Genomic DNA, 22,066 nt, shown 5'->3' with positions numbered 1-22,066 from the left:
CAGTGGGATATTTAGTCTTTAAATTAGAACAAACACTACATATACTATTTCAGAAACAAAACACATAAGAGAAGGATCAGCCCTGCAGTAAAAACCATCTCCTTTCACCTTCCACTTCTATCTTCTATACCCCCCCAAAGAAAAACCCAAAGCAAAAAGCCAATGACATCAAATTAGGAATTCACACAGAAGGCATACGAGTGTCTAAATTCCACACAAAACCTCACCAAAAGAGCCAATTTATAGCTTGGGTGAAAAATGACAGTTAACAACCTTTAAAATAAAGAGCAGAAAAATAGCAAGTGTCATAACTTTGAATGCAATAGCTACATTTTTCTTCCCAGATTTCAACACCTGGCTTGTTGAGTGCCAGTAGCCATAGCAACTCGTGCGGCACGCCAAGGCTCTGACACCGCTCTGAGGTTCTTCTTCAGCAGAGCGCTGCCTGCATCAGCTATTGTGCAAGCTACCAAATCTACCTGCATTCATCAACCACGACTCCCCTCCAAATCCTCCTTCCTTTGTCTCCCAGCACGTTAGGGGGGCTTTGTGTTGTTCATGAATTCCTCAGAAAGTCCCTCCCTCTCCCCTTGCTAATTGGAGATTGAAAGCCCTCTCATTGACAATCGTAGGGCAACCAAAGGCTACTATGCAATTAGATACTTTTAGTTGCAGTCATGCATCTAAAGTTAAAGCACACTCAGGCTCAAATATTTTCACCTCAAAACAGCTGTGTTATCCTTCAGAAATATTGCAAAAGAACAACACAGATGACTTATTGTTAAAAGAGAACAAAAAGTGTCATCTATCACACTGAAAGACAGTAAATTACCATTGCAAATACCAAATTGAATGTTTTCTATATATAAAGCCTTGCCATGTACATTAGGTAAACTTCCATGTTCACATTAACAACACATCTACATTAGCACAGTCACTCATGTATGAAACATTCTGAAATATAAAAGGTGTTTAACACAGCAGCTTATTTTGCAAGTAGCACTAATTCATAGCACCAGAAATAAGGTGTTCCCCCAACAAAGCACTCCAAAAGATCAAGCTGGAAATAAACCAGATCAATTCACTAACATTTAGTAACTCTCCATTTTAATAGGTTTTGGTTTGTTGTGGTTTTTTTGTTTTGTTTTGTTTTGTTTTTAAAAGCACCTCACAGGGAGTCATAGAAAGCCTTTAAGTAGCTATAACTGTGCTTTTGCAAATACCAGGGAGACGAAAGGCTCAGCTATGTGGTGGTGTAGGGGCAACTCAATGCGTTTGGTAGCATTCGCTGTTTCCTCCAGCTGTACATGATAGATGAAACAGTAAAAGCTTGATTTGTTTGAAACCTGAGTATTATGCTGATTTATCTTGTGTTTTCCCAAGGTAAGGGTATGCATATAGGCACTGTGGCCCGGGGGGGTGTCTTTGATCATGTTTAACTGCTCCCACTCGATCACACCTGGGCCCTTGGCAACCTGACCAAGGCCATGGAGTAGACACCAGTGAAACATGTGGCCTGACGTGTAAAGGATGAAGCTTGCAAGAGCTTTCCCACCACAAACAGTGCATAACAATATACCCATTCTTTCTATTAGCCACCTTTGAATTTATCTTTGATATCAGAAGATTTGAAGCAGTCTTAATTGAGGAGCTGATCTTTTTGGTAGATACAGAGTTCCTCCACAGTACAAAATCACATCTCAGTAGCAACAACTGATTTTATTGTCCTGCTAATACTTCCACACAAAAGGACTAGCAGGAACTCTTTAAAGTCTAAAAAAAATCATGAGAATAAAAAGTTAACTTTGGTGTTAGTTAGAAAAACTAAATGAAGAGCAAATCCACAGGCTCAGAAAGCCAGCTCTTTTGAGTGATTAGGATGACATGACCAGCGCTACAACTTCACAGAAAAATTAAGCCAGTAAAGCAGACGTAGTCTGATAGAAACTTTGTTTCTTAAAAAATGAAAAATGTTAGTAATTAAGAGTAGTGCCCAAGGAATTATTAAAATATGCAGAGTTCATCTGAGAAATGTGAGATGAATCACCTAGAGCAGCTTGTTGGCAAAATAGTAATAACAGTTTGTGACATACATAAGAGTGTGACAGGATAACATCCCACAAATATGCAAGAAGAGATGTAAAGAACTGAAAGAACATTGAAAAAAATTGACAAATGTGAAACTTGAAATATATTAGAATGTTTAGCAAGTCACTTGGAGGATCCCTGAAACAAATCCTATCCCCAGCTTCCTCATCCCCTGTACACTGTATGAGCATGCCACAGGTAACACTGAAGTTTTGCAGTAGTTTAACTGGGCAGAAATCATACTGATGCAAAAGCTGCCCTTTTCATGGTTAGCTACCCATTTCTCACATCCCCTCTTTGCACTGTCCCTTGTGAAAGTGCAATTCTTCAAACCATTCTGAAATGACCCACACAGGAAATCGATGGTTTTCAAACCAAACTGGGGAGGGAGGAATAATGCCAGTTTAAGCTATAGCAGTGTCTCATCTGGTTCATTTCAGTCATCTCAAATGGATGAAAGGGAAAGAAAAGCTTCCTCCAGTGGCAGTATTATATTACCTTTAAGTGCTTGAGGAATTATAACATACACTTAACATTTCATATCATTTGAATAGGTGTCTTTTGCAAATTATAATAAGCCCTAAAAATGTCATCTAGTATAACTATCATCATGTCTGCTGTAGGTACAACACTATATTGGCAAAACAGTTGATTCTAAAGATAGTGGCTTTGCCAGCTCCCAAATAAAATAAAGCAGTATCAGTAAAATCATGTTAACACCTGTACACCGCAAATACATTACCGCATTGCATTAATTTGCTCAGAGGATCCTTATCACAATAAGACTTGACTAACATTTCTGAACTGGCAGAATTTCTAATATGAGGAGAATTTCTACTACAAATCAAGACTACAACTGTGGGGTAGTCTTGGCCATTATTTTCAGGGGTACAAAAAGCCTTAGGTCACCGTGTGTGCATGCAAAGTAGGGGGTGAGGGATCAATACTGGCTTTTTGTGTTGTATTTGAGATGCATAGTTTAGGAAGATCATTCTAACCAGGAATTTTATTGGAGATTTCTGTGTATAATAGCTATAGGTTCTTTAATTTATAATTGCAAGTGGCTTTTATATTCCAGAAGACAACAGGATGATGCCCGTTCCACTAGGTACTCGGCAAACACTGAGTAGGAGAGAAATTTTTCTCCTCTAGATCTTATTTAATTGAAGCATGAGAAAAGAAACAGCCAGAATATTTTAAACTAAAATTACTTGGCCAAGATCACTTGAAAGGACAATTGGCAGATGACAACTTACTTTCAATTCTGACATTATGAGACTGCCTCTAAAAAGAAGCAAATGCCTATGGATTTGGAATTCTAAATTTGAAAACAATTTATACAATACATTAACACTGACATTATTTCAACTCTAAGTCTTTGTAAAAGAATTAGAGATTTTTACAGTATACTCCAAAAAGAAAAAAATTGGGCTACACAGAATTAGACTGACATGCATACCACGCATCTATATACAACTTGGTACCTGCAGTGGGAGGATGACTGCTGCAGAGAGCAGAACTGCAGCGTAAGCATCACCTTTGCGAACAGAACAGCCTGGAACTGGTACAGACAACTGTCCTATGGTAAGCACGCAGTGACTAAGAGCAGCTCAGCATATTAGGCATAAAGCCAAGGTTACCAGGTCATTGACTCAAGTTGATAAATCTGTTTCCTTCACCAAGAGGGAGAGAAGTGAATACTCTTCGTGTTTGAGAAGGTTCTCTCCAAAACTCCTATGACCTCTTCTTATTACAGTTGTCAGACGTTTAAAATTATGAATTTTTTAAAAAACATTATGTAATTTACACATTAATCAGGTGGTGTGGGGTAGAAAAAACAGTGTAACACTCTTTAACAGGAAGGTGAAGATTCAAAGAGGTGATACTAGAGTGCACATGCCCAGGCTGCTCTGAACAGAGTAGTTCATCTCCTGCTTGATTCCAGATCATAGTCACGGCAATTTTCACTGCTCTAAACAGCTGGCTTCTACAAAGCCTAGACATGGCTACATCAGTCAGTAAATTGTTGAAGTCCCTTATTTTGATGCAGTGCCTGCTGACAAGAGATGGGAAGCTACTTTGTACAATTGGAACAAGCAACCGCTTCAGTTGCTGTGACATTCCCTACCTTTTCTATTTCCTTGTTTTCTGCCAGTTTTATTAGGCAATCAAGATTAAAAGGCTATTCAACACTGATAAAAAATAATTCAATTTAGATTTTGTGCAGAATAAAAGCCATAGTGGGTGCTGTAGCTGAATCAAAACCAGAAAAATTTAAAACTCCTGTATTTTGCCTTCGTAAAATAAAACAATTTAAGAAGTTAACAGACCAAGCTGTTAATCAAGTTAACTGGAAACTACATAAGTGAATAAAAAGAGGGTATGAGACATTTCACACTTAAAGCACTGAACAATAATAAGCTTCCACCTGTTAACATATTAATAACGTTGTTAGGAATATGATGTGCTTGACTCTGTGCCAGAGACTTCATAAGCCTATGCAATTTCTTATCTGTCAAGAAGCACTTTTTAGCTACTGGAAGAAATATAAAAAGGTAGAAGGGAAGAAAGAAGAAAAAGAAAAAACTGCATTAGGACTTGAATGAGATTGTGAAAATCAAGTCACTTGACTCATTTAGCATCAGGCTACATATATTGGAGAATATATAAAAGCTCAACATTGCATCAGGAAATGGATTGTACTGAGTGACCTCACAGAACTTTTCCATCTGTGATATTATTAATATGGTGCAGACACTGTAAAACAGAGCTGGCAAAGGAATAGGATGTTATCAGAGAGATGATGGATAAGAAAAGAGAAGGCAATGCTGATAGAAACAATTACTTGGTATAACAAGCAGGGCATATTGTAAAAGCACTATGATGTAATGAGAGGAAGATAATTTGACGCTCCTGAAAATCAAATTATTAGATTTGTAGAGCTGAAAAAGTAACATCATGGAATGTTTGCAAGCTGAGCAAATAAATCAGAGTGAATAATTTACCTTATTCTTTGCTCATAATTTTCTCAAACTAATGACAATTTCTCCAGATTTCTTGCTTCAAATTCCTGATTTCTTCATTTTCTGTGTGACATGGGCTGTACCAGTTGATTGAAACATTGTTCTGTATTAGATACGTGAAATTCACATTGAGTTTTGGATTACATAAGCTAGTTGCAGGCTTAATTTAGCATTTTCTCATGCCTCCTGAATCAAATAACATTTACAGAAAAGAGTATCTCACATCCTAGAAAAAGTTGTATGGAACAGATTCTTCTATTCAGCTTCATTCCATCTGGAAGGACTCTGAAGTTTGGAGAACCTTTATTTTTTCCCACTGCATAAGGTGGTGCCCCTTCTCATTAAAGATATCCAGTAAGTCTATGTCTAGAAGAGCCTGAAACATGTTTTGGTGAACATTTGCTTGAATGCAAACTCTTTGTCAAATGGCTAAAATGGGATAGAATGCAATTATATATGGGCGAAATGTAGTTTCTTTGTCCTAACAAGTATTTGTTGAAAACCCACTGTGAAAAATTTGCATGTTTTCTTGCCTAAGACAGGAATTAAGAGTGGAAGGGGCAACAAAGAAATTTAAAAAAGAAAAACAAAAACCAAAGAAAGAAAAAGTAGGTAAATCATGCCAGACAGCAATCAGAGCAATGTTTATGCAGAACTTAAAAAGTGACATATTCACTATCTTAGTGGGTCCCTGGAGGGCAAGCTTGATTATTTATTCAGCAAGCCTGTTCAGCAACCTGTGCTGTTAAAAAAAAAAATAAAAAATTAACTTGCATAACTTTGTACCCAACCATAGTAAAAGGTGACCTGGGCTACATAAAGTTCCCAAAGGGAAACTTGAAGAGGAATGGACGTTTAATACATCTTGATGTTCAAGACAATTTTCAGTCTAAGTAACAGATGTGTCAGGGGACCGGACCCTTTTTTGGATAACAAGTAATTTAGGATAATTAAGGTTTAGATGGTTACAGCCACACTGCACGTTAAAAAATACTAAGATTGTGCATACTGTACCGTAGCTATATGGCAAAGGGACACTGTAGGACAACAAGTAGAGAAAAATGTAATCATATTCAGCACAACTCCCTCTTAAGGAAAATGCAGGTCTAGCAAGGTCAGCTGAGTGACCCCGGTGACCACCTGGGTCCCGCTCACTGCCTCTGTCAGGGAAACACCACGTTACTTCTCGCACAGCGTGCAAGTCTTACCCTGGATCATTTTTCTGACACTGTGGCCTCAATCACTTGCCTTGCCTGCTGGTTAAGCCACCTTAGTGGGAGCCTCAGTGAGAAAAGGCAGCAGCTCACCCCTGCTACCAGCCTCGTGAGCAAGGTCAGGCCAGGGAGAAAGCAGATTATTGCAGAACTTTTACTTTCAATGCCTTTATCGCACCATTGGTCTCTGCTGTCTTCACCTTGGTGTTCTGACTAAGTCATAGGGAAAGTCCAGACAAAAAAATGGGTAAGTTACCCTTTGCCTGTTTTGTTTGTCACAATTCCACCTTGTCCAATGCAAAGGCATTTTCACTCTCTGCCTGTGTTTGATCCGCCTGTTCTTGCCATTTGAAACCGAGTGGTTTGCAGGCAGCGCAAGCTGCTCACTAGCGTGTGCGGCACATGCTGAGTCCCCCCCAGCACTGCCAGGCTGCGCGTGGCAGCAGGCTGCAGGATCTGGCCCTTCACCTGCTGCCTCACCCCTCCGCTGACTGACCACGCTGCCCGGCAGCCCCCCACGGTGACAGCCACACAGCCACCAACATATTCCAGTAGCACCAGAAAAGCTACAAAAGACTGGAGCAAGTGGCTTTAAATCGCCAGTTTTCAGGAAAATTCTGCTGTTACAGTTTCAGGCAAAGTCAAATCCCTTTGGTAACAGTATATTCCTTGCCCTTAGGAATAACCACACGTGCCGCTGTCCCTTGCACAGGGAACAAAAATATTTGAGAGTACAGAGGTCTCTCAGATGAGAGCAAACCAGTACTTTATTAAAAGGAGAAGGAGGCTTTGATTTATTTTTAGCATCAGTGTTTCTAATTATTAATTCCTTTTCTGATATCTGTAAAACACACTGTGGCTGACAATGACAGCTTTGAAATACCAATATTTTCAACATTAGCTGTAAAGCAGACTCAAATTAATGTTTCAAGAATTTTTCTAGGTTTGTGAGGATGAGTTTTTCAAGAATCTTGCTTTGGTAATGTTTGGCTTCTGCTTTTTCTTTTTTTGTAGAGACAGATTTTAATTGGCATGAATGTTCATAGAAATTGAACATCAAAAGATGATATGAAAAAAAAATTACGGGCAATTAATTTTACATTCATAATGAAGTTTGTTCACTGCAGAAGTGTTTTAAGTGTTCATTCACCCTAGGATCAGAAATAATACAATACATCATCTAACCAATCACAGCTAAAATCACAGCTTTGTCATTTTTACATAATCAATTTGTCATTAATACATGAAATTAAAAACACATTCTAAGAAACAGGCATACAAAATGAAATGTTTTTGAATAACAGGTTCAGTTTAGCAAAATGATGATCTACATGCAGACACCGAAGAGCAAAAAGAGTGAAATTACAGGATAGGTTATTGCAAATTATGACTTCCTTGAAGTCACACAACTCTGAAATAAACACAGTTTTTCTGTAATGTTTTCCTAATGCAATGCAGTTACTTAAAAATTCCTTTTTTCTGGTTGCTGTGTGTCCCCCCCAGAAAAGGGTAATCCTCCTTAAAAGCTGAAGGGGGTGGGGGGTGGAACAACCGAAAAACGAACCAAACATACAAAAAACAAGCTAATGAGATTTTCTCACTACCTTGGTTAAATGTTACGTAACCAAGCATCAACAGCAAACAGTACCAAGATCAGTGTGAAAAGAGAGAGAATCAGTTATTGCTTTTTCTGAGACAGATCTCTTCTAGGAAATACAATAGCTAAAGCCCCATTTCCTCAAAAGCAGGTACCACTGAAATTTGTTAAAGTTTTAAAAGAATACAGTATTGTACTGAAATTTTTCAATCAATGTTTAATTTGTGGTCTCAGGTTTTGGGTTCATTTTTTCTTCATAAAGTCCATCTTTTGTTTATTTCTTTACAGTTCAAGTGCTTCAGAAGTTCTGGCACTTGCTTCAGACTGTTAGAGATGGCCAGAATTCATTTTTAGATTGACTACAATTTGATACAAGCAGTAAACAACAATTTCAAAACTACGTTGGAGCTGAGCAAGTATCTTCTGAACTTTGATCCACACAGTTCTGTTGGTTACAGCGATACAGTCTTATGAGTATTAGTGCTCAAATATGGATTCAAGCTGTCACCTCCTATAAACTTTTGGGAAAAAAAAAAAAAAAGGAAAATCACAATATAACCTGCCAGATTTTTTAGGAATAACTAACTAACTAAATAAATATTTTGGTTTAGGTGCTTGTTATTAACCCTTAAACATCAAGTTTTGGTAACTGTCTTTGCTGCTGCCTTCCATCACACTACTGCATTGCTGTGCTGAGATTCTGTATAAATATAAATCATTTTGGTGTACGTAAAAGCATGTGCAGATGCATCTTTGTTTCAGCACAGAAGGGTGTTTTTTTTAATGCAGTTATAATCAGCTTAAACATGAATTGACTGATAGTGAAGATGTACTGAGTATGTATGCTCAGTGAGCTTTGTTGTCACAGCCACAGTTATCCATCCTAGATCATCAGAATCTTCTTTCCTTTGCTAAAAGAACAAATATTTGAATTCATTTTAGATTTTAGCCCTTGCCCACTTTCACCAAGTATTCTTTATGCCGATATCATTTCATTCTTTCTCAGTCGTTCCTTAGGCAGTAAGTTCCTATTCAGAAGGTGATTTATCAACCTCAGAGCACAGGTTTACATCACCTTAAAATGCCATGTTGACACCTGAAAATCTAGAACCTGATCAGAAGTAGTATCTAAAGCTTTCTGGATGAGAAAAATTCTTGGAAAAAAACCCAGTCTTTAGGAGTAAAGTCAGTTCTCCTACACTTCAATGCTTTCAAAAAGTAAGGAGGGACAATATCGATACCCCACCTTAGAAGAAACACGTAATACTTGGTGTCCGTAGAGGCTTTCTAGTCTTTGCATACAAAAACTTCAACAATTTTGGTTAAGGAATTCTTCAGGTTTGGGCATGGCTTTTACAGTTCAGAGGGGTGAAAGCTTCCTTAACAAACCAGTACATTTTGTGCCACTAGGTAGCAGATTTTTCTAGTGTTAATAAAGCTGCAGAATCCCATAGGATGTAGCAGTAACCAAGGGATGTGCTTTATCTGTTAGCTGTTTCCAGCACACAGACCCCGCTGCCCTGGCATTCCTCTGCATTTCAACTAAGTCTAGCCACGCACCTTGTCAAATTTTGTTTGGTCTCACAGGTTTCAACCAATAACCACAACAGCAGCCAGAGGATGAGGGCGGGCAGGTAAAGAGAGGGAAATAATCTTAACATTTTAACCAGTGTTTGAGTCACATTTGTCAGCTCCAATCCCTTTGCCCTCTGCATGCTTGAGAGGGACTGTCTTGGCAGCTTTAGCTGCAGTTTGAGCTAAGGTGTTACCCTTTGGCTTTGGAAGTCAAGCATTCTCCATGCACATTCCTGGTCCATTCAAAGCCTGAATCAATACAGTCATGGCCAAGAACAAAGTTAAGTTGCACAAATGTGCACTGCATATAGCACTTTGCTCTCGAAGGTTTTGGCATCGGACGCATCATACTAATCATTTTGCAGTTATGGTATATCATCTGAAAAGTGCATTTTCAGGGTCAGTGCATGCTAAATGTCTTTAGCTGATGATTTAGCAGTTATTAGGTTGTCTGCAGAATTGATAGGGAGCAATGATTTGGTATTGTTCTGCCTTAAAAATTAGTCTTTGATGAAACACAACTGCACAAGTGTAAATGAAAAGTCTAAGATGCTATTTATACTTAAGTTTGCTGTGGTCTACTGAGTATATCATGGTTTTATGAGTGAACATTATGATAACTATTCCTGACACCTTGTTCTGTTTTTAAAAGCAATTTGTATTAAGTAATTTTGCTCACTAGCTCAGTTTAATTTCAAAATTTATTCTACTTGTATTGAAACTAAATTTCTGCATCTGTAACAAACTTTGTCTCCCAGGTTTTAAACATCAACAAACTACCTTAAAACTTACTGTTTTCTGAAAAAAAAACTCCAAGATTTTTGAGCCTATAAATTTTGGCTTTCACTTTTTCTCCTGCCTGCAGCACTTTAAAATGCAGTAACAAGTCAGACCACTCAGCATGACGACTTTGTCAGAATTTACAACCACAAAGCTATACGACACTGGAGCTTACCTCAATCTAACACAATAATTAAAGTATGATCCCTATTTAAATGCTACACATGCAGTATTTCTTACACATGTGGTATTATTGGCATTGAAAGAGGAGGTTTCACAGATCTACACCGTTTTTGTACAGCCTATGTTACTTTTTCATGCACTAATATCTTGCACTGCTAGGTTTGATCAGGAGTAGCCCGTCACCCTCATTAAGGCCCTCTGCTTCCTGCACCCTCTCGTTATTTGTACTGTTTCTGAGCCAAGACCAGGCAGAATCCGGCTGACAAAAGGGAAACACCTACACACTGCTTCCCCAGCGTCTAACTGGCATCTCACTGAGACATTCCAACAGCTATGTTAAGAGCAGTGACTGGATCAGGTTTTTCCAGACCTAATGCTTTCAGGCAGACTATTGATGTGTTTGGCTCCATGACCTTTCATGACTTGAGATTTTGGGAGTGAACTCCACCACCCGCAGGAGAACAGCATTCTGGAATTTGCCAGCTGTAGCTGAAAACTTCTGTCAGTGTGACTGTGCTAGCAACCACAAAGCGAAATACAATATCAGCTGGTTTCAAATGCGTTAGAGAATGTTCCAATCTAGCATTTCATTCCTTTGCCCAAACAGGATACCCACAGTACGTCTAACAGCTTGGACTCAGTTTTCTTGGCCTGAAATAATTCTGCATCCTGACAGGATACTTGATTCCCTCTGCAAATCTCTGTCTATGTCTTTCACTTAATGTTTCCAAACCACCTAATTTATCACACCACACTTTGCTCATTATTTAGAGGATCCCACGTTTCCAGCAGGGAGAGCAAAGTAATTTGAGGAAGTATTGCATTGAGATGTTTATGTCATTTTAAAAACCTGCAGAAAGTTGCTTTTTGGAGAATTTTAGGCTTCAGTTTCTACTAAGCTTTTTATTCATTGAGAAATCCACTTCCACCATAAAACTTAAATGTTGTTTTGGTTTTACAGAGTTTTTTAGGAGAACAGAAGCAACAGATATTGCTGGCTTGATATAGGGCATAGCTAAGCCCTAAAACATTATACCAAATACTAGACCTTTAATTTCTCAAGTTTCATTCCAGTCTTAACTGAGACAAAATGCATTTGGATTGTCTGCTGCAGAATATTGCTATAAATAAGCAAAACTCATTTCCTTCTTCTTGTATTCAATGGAAAAAAATACTTGACTCCCATTAAGGGAAACTTCTGGACTGGACAGGTTCATACTGCAGTTTTGAGCTGAGAAATCATATTGAAGAGTAAGGGAAAAAGCCAAATTTATTCCCACAATCTGTAGTTCAAAGGGAGTGAAAAAATTGAAACTTGGCATCACTTCAACACAGTAATGTAAAAAGCATGAATCAATGCAGTAAAAATACAACAAGAGTATAAATAAATAAATCCTACACACACTAATGATAGAGTAATTTCAAAGTCTAATGTACTTTTCTAACCATATCATACAAAAATTCCCCAGTTATTTTGGGCCAGATACATTCCACAGGATTGTGCCTACTTCTTGAGTAGCAGCACGAGCAATCATTTTCCATTAACATTTTTACCAATACAAATTATTCACTTAACTTTGCTGAAGGGTAACACAAGAAGCTCAAAATCATGACTGACATAAATATATTCCAGTCGTTTGTGGATTCGAGCTTCATTCTAGTGATTTCAGTGAGATAGAGATTGGTTCCAAAAAGACTTATTACCAATACCGTATCCTTATGCATAAAGATACAATAATCAGAGAATATTAAAAAAAAAATAAGGCGGGAAGGGTGTTAGACCGTTTAATCCATCCGTTGTAGCTTATGATTCAGAAACACATTTGCATAACCTGCTTTAAAAGACTTTCTATAATGAAGCTTCCTCAGTTTCCCAAAGCAATATTCTAACGCTTCAGCACTCTTACTGTTAGAAAAGGGTTTAAAATGTCTAATCTAAATTATCCTTCCATACATTTTTATATATTATTTCCTTTCCTTAAATAATAATCAGAAGAGATCATCTTCATTTCTCTTTATGGTGGCTGCCCGTATATTTGAAGAATTTTCATGACTCTGCTTGGTTTCCGCTATTCTAACCCCCAAAAGTGCCAGTTTCTCTCCTTTTAGGAAATACTGGGTTTGCTACCTTTGATTATTCCTAATTCTCCCCTAAACTACCTCCAGTTGGTCCCAGCCTTTTCTTCAGCTGTGATGGCCAAAACTGACATTTTTAACCCTACGCTCCTATTCATGAGTGCTGCTATGACCTTGTTTATGTGCTTTTGTCTTTTTTGTGAAAAGTATGAGTACTGGATCATTCTTATGCACTCAGTTTCCAGATCTGATCTTTCCAAATTATGTTCTTATTCTCATGACTAATAAGATCACCATCCTCACCACACTGAATCTGTTTTTTTTTCTCCAAAAAGTAACATAAAACTTTTGAGTTCCTTGAGATCTCCCTGAAATCTCATGCTATCCTTAAATATAGTAATAATTCCTCCCAGTGTGGTTTCATGAACACATTTAACATCCACGTTCTCCATTGCATTATGCAAACCTTTATAAAGACACCGAGTAGGAGCACAGTTAGGACATATCCAAGGGAACTCACCTAGAATATCACTCAGTATGGACCGTGACTCATCAATAACTTTCCTCCATCACAAAAAAAAAAAAAAGGTAGTAAGGTTTAAGCTGGTTTTTTCTTGATAAATTCACATTGCTTATATTCACCAGCTTGTTTTCTCATGGGCTTACACATAGCTTTACATAACAAACATTCAGATAGTCAGAAGAAGACAACAAAGTTCATTGCAAAGTTCATACATCACAGTAAGATGAATCTTCCTCTAATATCTCCTGCAGGCCGGCTCTAAACACCCCAATGCAGGGGTCCTGCATTAAGACACTGGAATTCAGACTTCAGATTTTAAACAGAAAGTCATAAATCAGTGCACGGGCTCGGAGTGCAGGCGTACAGGCAGTATATCTATACCCACTTTAGGTTCAATGCTACTTATGTATGCAAGTTTATAAACAGCTTTTTACCAGATTATAGCTTTACGCACTTAAATTCAACATGGTGAATCATGGAAGACAGCGCTTCCTATTCAACTTTTTTAGAGTTGATTCTTTTGTTTATGTGAGAAAGCAAGATTTATCAGCTACTTTAAGTACAATATTTCCTACAGACCTCTTTTAATATCCCTGTTACAAAGTAGATTAATAAATTTATTTTCACTCCTCAACTGTAAATACCTGTAAAACAAAACAAACAGGAAATCCAATGACCTTTAAGCGGTCATTTTTTTCCAACTACACACTTAAAAAGTATTGTGCAAACACCTTTTCTTACTTATAACAGCAGGAATGCACTCTGTACTGCAAAAGTCAGAACAAGTTATTATGACTTGCTGAGGAAATGGAGGGATATTACAAAACAATCAACTTCCTTTATTGATTTTACACTTTGCTTGTACTCACTCACTCTATATATGTAGTTCAGCTAGCACTGGGAAAGGGAATGTACTTCTACGATATCATTTTTCACTGCCAAATGCTTATTTGCTGAAAGGTCATTTCTAAATTAAAAATTTGAAAGCAAATATTAAAAAAAATCTTGATGTAGTTTGACACTACCATAAAAATGCATTTTAATATATATTTGAAGTAATGCTTTCTTAAGTTCTTTTTCTATCCCTGTTTCAGTAAAGCAGCAGTTATTAACACTTTCAGGCAGGTAAGCGTTCCTTCAGACCAAGTTACTGTATTGGGTCTGGCTGAGCCCCACAGCAGCCCTCGGTGCTGGGCTCGGACTGGTGGCTAGAAAGCTGGTGGCAGCACACCAGGGTTTGGTCACTGCTGAGCAGCGCTCGCACAGCAGCCAGGCTGTCTGCCCAGCGTCCCCCCACCCCAACCCCCCCCAGGCAGGCTGGGGGTGGGCAAGACCTCGGGAGGGGACACAGCCAGGACAGCTGAGCCCAACTGCCCAAAGGGATATTCCAGACCATATGGCATCTGCTCAGGTATTAAAGCTAAGGGAAAGGAGGAGGAAGGGGGGGCACTCGCTATTTACGACATCGGTCTTCCAGAGCAGCCGCTACATGTACTAAAGCCCGGCTTCCCGGGAAGTGGCCAAACATCACCTGCTGATGGGAAACATCTTTTGTTTTCTTTGCTTCTGCATGCACAACTTTTGCTGTTGCTTCATTAAACTGCCTTCATCTTGACCCACAAGTTGGGTTTCTTTTATCCATCCTATTTTGTGTCTGTCCCCTTCTTCCTCTTCTAGAAGTTGTCTACTTCTGCTGAGGAGGGGAGTGATAAAGCAGCTTGGTGGGCACCTGACATCCACCACAGTTACAGTGGAATTTTATAACTCTAGATAACACATTTTTGAAAAATGGAATAATCCAGAAGCATGCAAACTAATTCTCTGAATGCCAAGAGAAATTATAATGATTTACCATGCATTTTAACAGTGGTAGTATATAACCTGCAGCCAGTGTGTGACTGGCACACATGCAACTCAGCACCTTATGCACTACAAATACTAAAATCAGTTCTCTAAAAGTTCGCATTTATGCTTTATTTGCTTCTCTTGCATATGAGGGAATTCCTTATAACATCTTAAATAAAATAAATCACGCATGTCACACAATTCAGAATAACAGCAGTTTTGCTGGTAAATTGCCGATTTATGAGCATGGATGATGTGAGGAAGCCTTAAAATAAGTATATTTACCCCCGTTCTACTGGTCCAACTTTATGGTAGACAACTGACTGTCACAATAGAAGAAAATTTGTTCCCAATCATTTTAGTGCTATAGAGACAGGGTTAGTAATTTTATCTTTGGTATGAAGGGTACCATGAAGTCTGTCTTAAAGCATCAAATAACACTTGCACTTCATGTGAAAAATCTAAACGTACTATTTTTTTCACATTATAAGTCCAGCTCCTTAAAAGAAATTTATTTATAGCCTTATCGCAAAAAAAGGCAACTGAGCAGTTTCCTACTGCAGCATAAACTTTACATAAAAATGATTCTATCTGTGAGTGCTAATCAAATGTCATTTGTATATGATCAGAGGACATTATGAAAGCCTGCCTCTATGGAAACTGAGATCAGTTTTGTTACCTTCAAGCCATGGTTATGAATAATATATTGTCCTGTGTGCGTATAGCATGATTGATGCACTGATTAATGTGTTACTCTACTTCTGCCATAAAAGGCCAGGAACTAAAAATACACTCTGAAGGCCTCCTTCTCCACACAGTTCCGTAAACCCATTTCAGATTTCATTCACAGACATCTCTGCAGTCACTGTACAGATAAACAGCATCCACAGAGTTTCCAATTGAAAAACAAGTATCTTTTACAATTCCTAAATTTTAATCAAGATCCTGTGCTTGTTTCACACATTGTGAGCATCAAGACACAAATGTACCCTCATGAGAATGATCTGGGTAGAGGATCTAAATGAATTCCCATGAATGCTCATACAAGGACTGTGGCTTGCAAAAAGACACAGAAAGTGTTTCAGAGCAATTCTTTGTTATATGAATAATATAGAAACAGTAAATTGTAGTAAGGAGAGTCATTCTGATGAAGTTTGGATTTTTGAAGAAGCTTCTCATTCATTACTGTTTTGAAAATCCAGTCTTAAAATACCTTTTTATTTTCTGTCTTTGAATTCTGATTTATCTCAGCAAAGGGTATAAACAAGGAGTTTAAGGTAATGTGCTTTACTTAGGGCAAAGGTATCTATCTTTTCTGTCCTGCTGTGGAGGCAGGAAATGCTGGCACGGGAGCAGAGATTTGACAACAGACAATACTTATACCTTCCACAATGATGAGGTGGGCAAGTACCAAGGACTATATCAGTATGCAATTGCACCTTGTTGGATCTTACTGTTCAGACATCCCTTTCTCTAAATCCTATAGCATAAGCTGACTGTGAAATATCTTTCTGCTAGTTGTTTATGACTTCTTGTATTTACACACTACTGCTTCTGTCATTGATTTTCCATATCTGCTACAGAATGCCAGACGACATTAACAGGCTGTAGAGTCAGTTCTACTTATTTCATATATACTATAATAAAAGAAATAGGACACTTTAGACACCTCTTGCCCCCCGCCCCCAAATTTCACATTCAGAGAACTACAGCTCAACCTACTAACCTTCAGCTTAATGTCTAGAATACCATAAATATTAAAAAAATAATTAAAAAAATAGTCTGCTGCAATTACCTATGGCTTTTATTATTAATTGGGACCTATAACCCTCATTCCAAGTAAGAATATTAAAAAAAAAAAAAAAATTCTGACCTTAAAGAGCTGCTAAATAAACCAGTTAATATATTTTAATTGTAGAACTGTCAAAAGATATGGATTTCCCCTCATAAAATTAGTACTCTGAGGAACAGATTTTGATCACCTTTGTATTGGTTTTACACTGATACTAGTGCATTATGCTCAGAAGAGCTATTCCAGATTTACAACACCAGGAGATCAGAATCTGCACTTCTGTAGTCTTCTGTAGATGCAACGGAAAAGCTAAAAAAGAACCTGCCTTGACCAAGTCTGGGGTTAATTCTTTGTGTTTGCAGAGGAATAGCAACCTGTATACAAAGTGCCTCAACTGTCTGGACTACAGCAGTGCCTTCCTTAGCAAAGCTTTCCTGAGACAGCAGTCTTGTACACAAGTCATAACCATAATCCCAGAGGGGGAGGGTTGACTCCTTTTGCTAACGTTTGATGTTTGACAAAGCGAGAAGGGTTAACTGAGGTCAACTGGAGGAAGCATACGGTGGACTTGAGGGTTGAACAGATAACTGTTTGGGATAGACTTCGTGCAGGCTCTGTGAGATAGGCATCAGTAGCGATCAATATAGCAAAAGCAAAACCTCAAGAGTTAAGAAATCATACAGCAGCAGCTTAAAAAAGAAAATCAATTCCCCCCCCCATCCAGCAAACTACTAGCAAGATTATATTTGGGTCAATGTCACTCATACTTTTCAAATCACTATGCTTTCTTGGACCTTCTATCATACCTATTGCTCCTACAGTCTCATCTCCTCCCCTTTTTTTCTCTAAAAATAAGGAAAGCTAACAAACCAGAACCAAGTATAACTCAGTTTTCTTCTGTACTGCAGGATTCCACTAACCTTCACAGGACTCTGACCATGAAAGTTAGTGTTTTGATGTGTTGGTCAGTCTTCATATATCCAGGACTGCAGGGCAAACATTTTACATTATTATTTGTTTTTCCCTTGTCTCTATCATGGTGATTGCTATTGGAGTACATTGACCATTTTCATACTATTAAATTAGGTAGTTATAATGCAAAATGAAAGCATTTGCATTGTGTCCTAGGAACAGAAGGTGGTTAGGTGAAATCAGTGGTCTGTTTTCAGAACTAATACAAACATAATGTGGAGCCTATTAAAAAAAAAAGTCATCTTATGCTGTGTAGTTTCCCCATTAGTGATTCTTTCAAATGATTTAGTGAAGCTAAACAATATAATTTATAAAGGTTATTAGAATGACTGCTTAAAGAAGACTGTAGAAAAGTAAGCGTCAAACAAGTTGAAAAACATTGCATTGCTGTAGTATTCTCTACATTCTTTACCTTTACAGCTCCAGAAAAAGAGGGGGCAAACAGATGGTCTGAAAAACACTCCCTCCCCTTCCCCCATAATAATAATAATAATAATAATCAGCAGCAGCAGCAGCAGCAGCAGCAGCAGCATTAAATCTAGCACTGAATGTCAAGACTGAGACTGGAATCTCCTTCCTATAAATTCAACTACCCACAGATTCCACTGATAGTTGCATTAGTGCCAAAGGAATGGAGAGGAATTTACCCATGCTTTGCTCAAAGAATATACAGATGCAGAAGACCCTGCGGTCCTGCGTGACACCCAGAATCACTAGTGAGAGACACTGCACGTAGTGTTCAAACTTGCAAAGCCAGAGGCATTATGACTCATGCCACAACCCTACTGAGAAAGCTACTGAGATTTCAGATGTGGCAGAGCCATTTTACTACAGTTTTTATTCAATATTAGAGTTGTTAGATAGTTTATAACATATCTTATAGTAACACAGTGCTCTCAAGCAATACTTAAGTAAGAGAGAAGTGGCTTATATAACCATTTCACAAAACAAAGCTAAGGCAAGCTGAAAAAACAAGACAGCCACCTTTCTGAACCAACAAACACAGACAACATAAAACAACTTCCACCACTGCACTGATAATCACACTTAGCACCCATTACTTAATGATTACCTCAAAGAAGCTTGCAGGTGTCATCTGTTCAAGCGTCAGGAAAATCTAAGAAAGGAAAAGCCATTTCTTCCCTGCGTTCTGACTTTTACCCAGATTAAATGAGAAATATTTTTAACTGCCCTTAGCCACAGTTTTATAAAGAAAAAGCTTAAAAGAAAGTTTGCAGGCATCAATTTTTAGTGAAAAATACAGTCAAAATTATTTCATATGCTGCTAATAAATAAAAATTCACTCTCTACCAGACTATTCATATATCTTCTGTTTTCTTCCTAGCTGCCATCCAGGGGTCCTGACACATGATTTGTGGAATCCCAATTACTCATCTGATAGTGCACAACTGCATGCTCTCAGCAATTACATTATATAAATTGTGTTTTTCTGTAAATTACACACCACAAATTCCCATGTCATGCATTCAGACATCAGCTATACATCGCTCAATTCACTATTTCTTTGATTTGCATGCTTGTATGATATTCTGTTCTCTCTTCCCTAACAAATTTTCAATTTTTTTTCCTCAACCTTGGCCTGATTATGATTTTATTTCTCTCTTCATCTTACTTGAAATTTCCAGAGCAAGAAAGGCCACGGGCTGGATGATTGAGCAGTATAATGAAGAAAAGGGGAAAAGAGCAGACAATGTTTGGATTAGCTGAATTCTAGATGCTTAAACTGATAGGCGTTCAGCTGTTGTGGTGGTGGTATGTAAGCAGAAACTTGCAACATTTCCTGAGGACATTTATTTTATCTTCATTGGTTTTTACTGTTCAAAGCTGTACCATCCAAGAACTCAAATAACTTCAAATATATTAGCATGGAAGTCATGCTCATATCCGTTCCTCTACACTAGCCCTGGTCTGATAGTATTAGGGCAAAGTGCAACACACAAAAGGCCCTGAAACAGACGTCAGTTGTACATTATGACCCTCCAGCCCACCTTCTGTAGTCCATACATATAAAGTCTAGAAAAGCATCAACAGAACCTGTGAGTTTCAGTGAAGTCAGTGCAGCTGCAGAAGCACTGTGGGCTGAAGTGTGGTGAACAGGGCAGCGCGGGTGGTCACAGCCATACCTGGACAGACACCTGGTCCCAGCACCTAGTAGAGATGGCAGTACTGGAATCACCATTAGATCTCAGCCTCGCCTCACACAACCCTCACTACCAGTTCCTGGAGTTAGTGCACAAGAGGATTTCTTCACTTTCTTTCTCTCAAATTACTCTAAACTGGACTTTATACTGATTTGAAAATATTGTTTCTGGAAGAAGAGACCCAAGCACATAATGACAGACAATAACTCATCGCTGTATGTTTTTATTTCTCTATATACATCATCTGCATATATCTCAGTCTCCAGATATTTCTCAGAAGGGCTTACTGCCTGTCTGCCATAGTACCATAGCACCCTGCTAGAAAGTGTTCAGTGGCAGAAATGGCTAAATCAGCTTCACTGGCATAGCTTGCTCTTCAGTACATGCACTACATTAGATGGTTACAGCTAGTAATAAATAAGATAAAAAAAGTTTAAGGCTTTTTTTTTTCTTAACAACAGGTGTTTACTCAAATACTCGAGTATTCCTGTCTACAATCTCCTTCAGTGTAACAAGCTGCTCCCCAATGGGGGCACACACTTGAAATATCATGCTTTTATACTTTGCTAAGCACTGTGAGATGACAGATAAGATAATGTTGTATCATTAGCTCCTCTTTTTCTTCACTCCAACAAGAGCTTCTTACAGCACTAAAGCATGATATAATTATTTCCATAAACAGTGTGTGATGAAATTCAAGTTGTAGAGGAATTGTCTGACCTAGTAGAAGTACTAATTGTGCCAAGAATTTTTCCTTAATTAGCAAAATTATGGATAAACATATCATGAAAAAAATTTTGCACAGTGCTTATTACCCCAAAAGAGAATATGGTAGCTCTGTTTCAGTTGTATGTGGCTACTACAGGTTTTCTTTTCCCCCACCATTTTGTGAATACACCTTCTCTAATTATGAATGGTCAAATGCCTCTTACTTACATCTCCGACAAATGATTTGTGGTGCCTTGAGAGCTACTGCAGGTGACTCTCCTCCTTTGTATGATAATTAGTTATTAAAACATGATTTTGGTTTTTTCAGCAAGTGCAGAGGAAGGAAACAGGAATGATTTCTCCTTTACTTGTTCACTTTGTGGGGAATACTTCCTTCCCAGGAAGGGCCATTATTTATAGCTGTCCGAGGCATCCATGTTTCCACTAGTAAAGGACAGATTTTAGTCATTGCTTAGCTGATAATATTGATAGCATTTGAGATTGAAGCTGAGAATGCTGAAAATAGCCTATCCCTCTGATGAAACAGTGGTTTAGAGGAGTAAAATACTGTAGGAACTTGTGTTTAAGAGCAGCAAAGAAAGCTTTACACAGTTGTGTAAAACAGATTTTAAAAGGGGACTTTTTTCAGTGGTATTTTCCTGTTTGTATTTTTTGAACAGTTGTCACTGACTTTGGAACAAGGAAAACACTGAGTTTAACATCAATTACTTTAAATGTTATTTTCTTTTCCTGGTGGTCAGAATTATTTCTTAGCATCATTTTCATTACAAAGACAGGTTACTCAAACATAGCCTGTGATTAACCACTACAGGCTGCATTGCTGCAATTCAGAATATGAGCTGGTGTAAATCAGCATCATCCTTGTGAAGTTGTTCAATACTGTCAGTTTTAAGAGACAAGATTCCTCTAATTAGGTGTGTAAACCCACTTTACCCTTTTAGCACTGTGTCATTAGAAATAACAATAATGTATAGAGTTAGCCAAACAGCTTGTCTGCTTTTAATAGAGGCTATATATTCTGGTAAGAAAAACATTTAAAAAATTTATAACGGTTTTCTGCATTAAAAAATGCAGAATAGAAATAGTCAGTCTAGCTCTTTGAATAAAATTTAATTCCACAGAACAAAACAGGCCTACATCTCTGGTCACAAGTAATGACTTTCCTTTTGTACAGCAACGTGAGTGACAGCACCCAGACTGCTAAGTACCATCCTCATGGGATGTGGAAGAAGACACAGTGACAAAAACAGTACTGTGCCTCTCTTCACAAGAATAGGTTTGCAGTCATTTGGATTGAGAGGGGATTTCTGAGCTGCACCAGCTACCTGCGACGTCTTTAGATTAAAAAAAAAAAAAAAATGGAAGTACATCAAATTTACCTTGGGTCATATTTTGACAGCAAACTCAACTGTAGGTTAAATCCTTCAAAAAGTATTACTAAGGAGGCATATTCATAGCTGGTTTGGGTGGGTTCTCAGATTGCAGGAGATCTTTCATCACTGTAAAA

This window comes from Falco rusticolus, chromosome 8 (genome assembly GCF_015220075.1).
Source record: "Falco rusticolus isolate bFalRus1 chromosome 8, bFalRus1.pri, whole genome shotgun sequence".
In the NCBI taxonomy this organism is placed as follows: Eukaryota; Metazoa; Chordata; class Aves; order Falconiformes; family Falconidae; genus Falco; species Falco rusticolus.
This window is presented reverse-complemented; position numbering follows the sequence as displayed.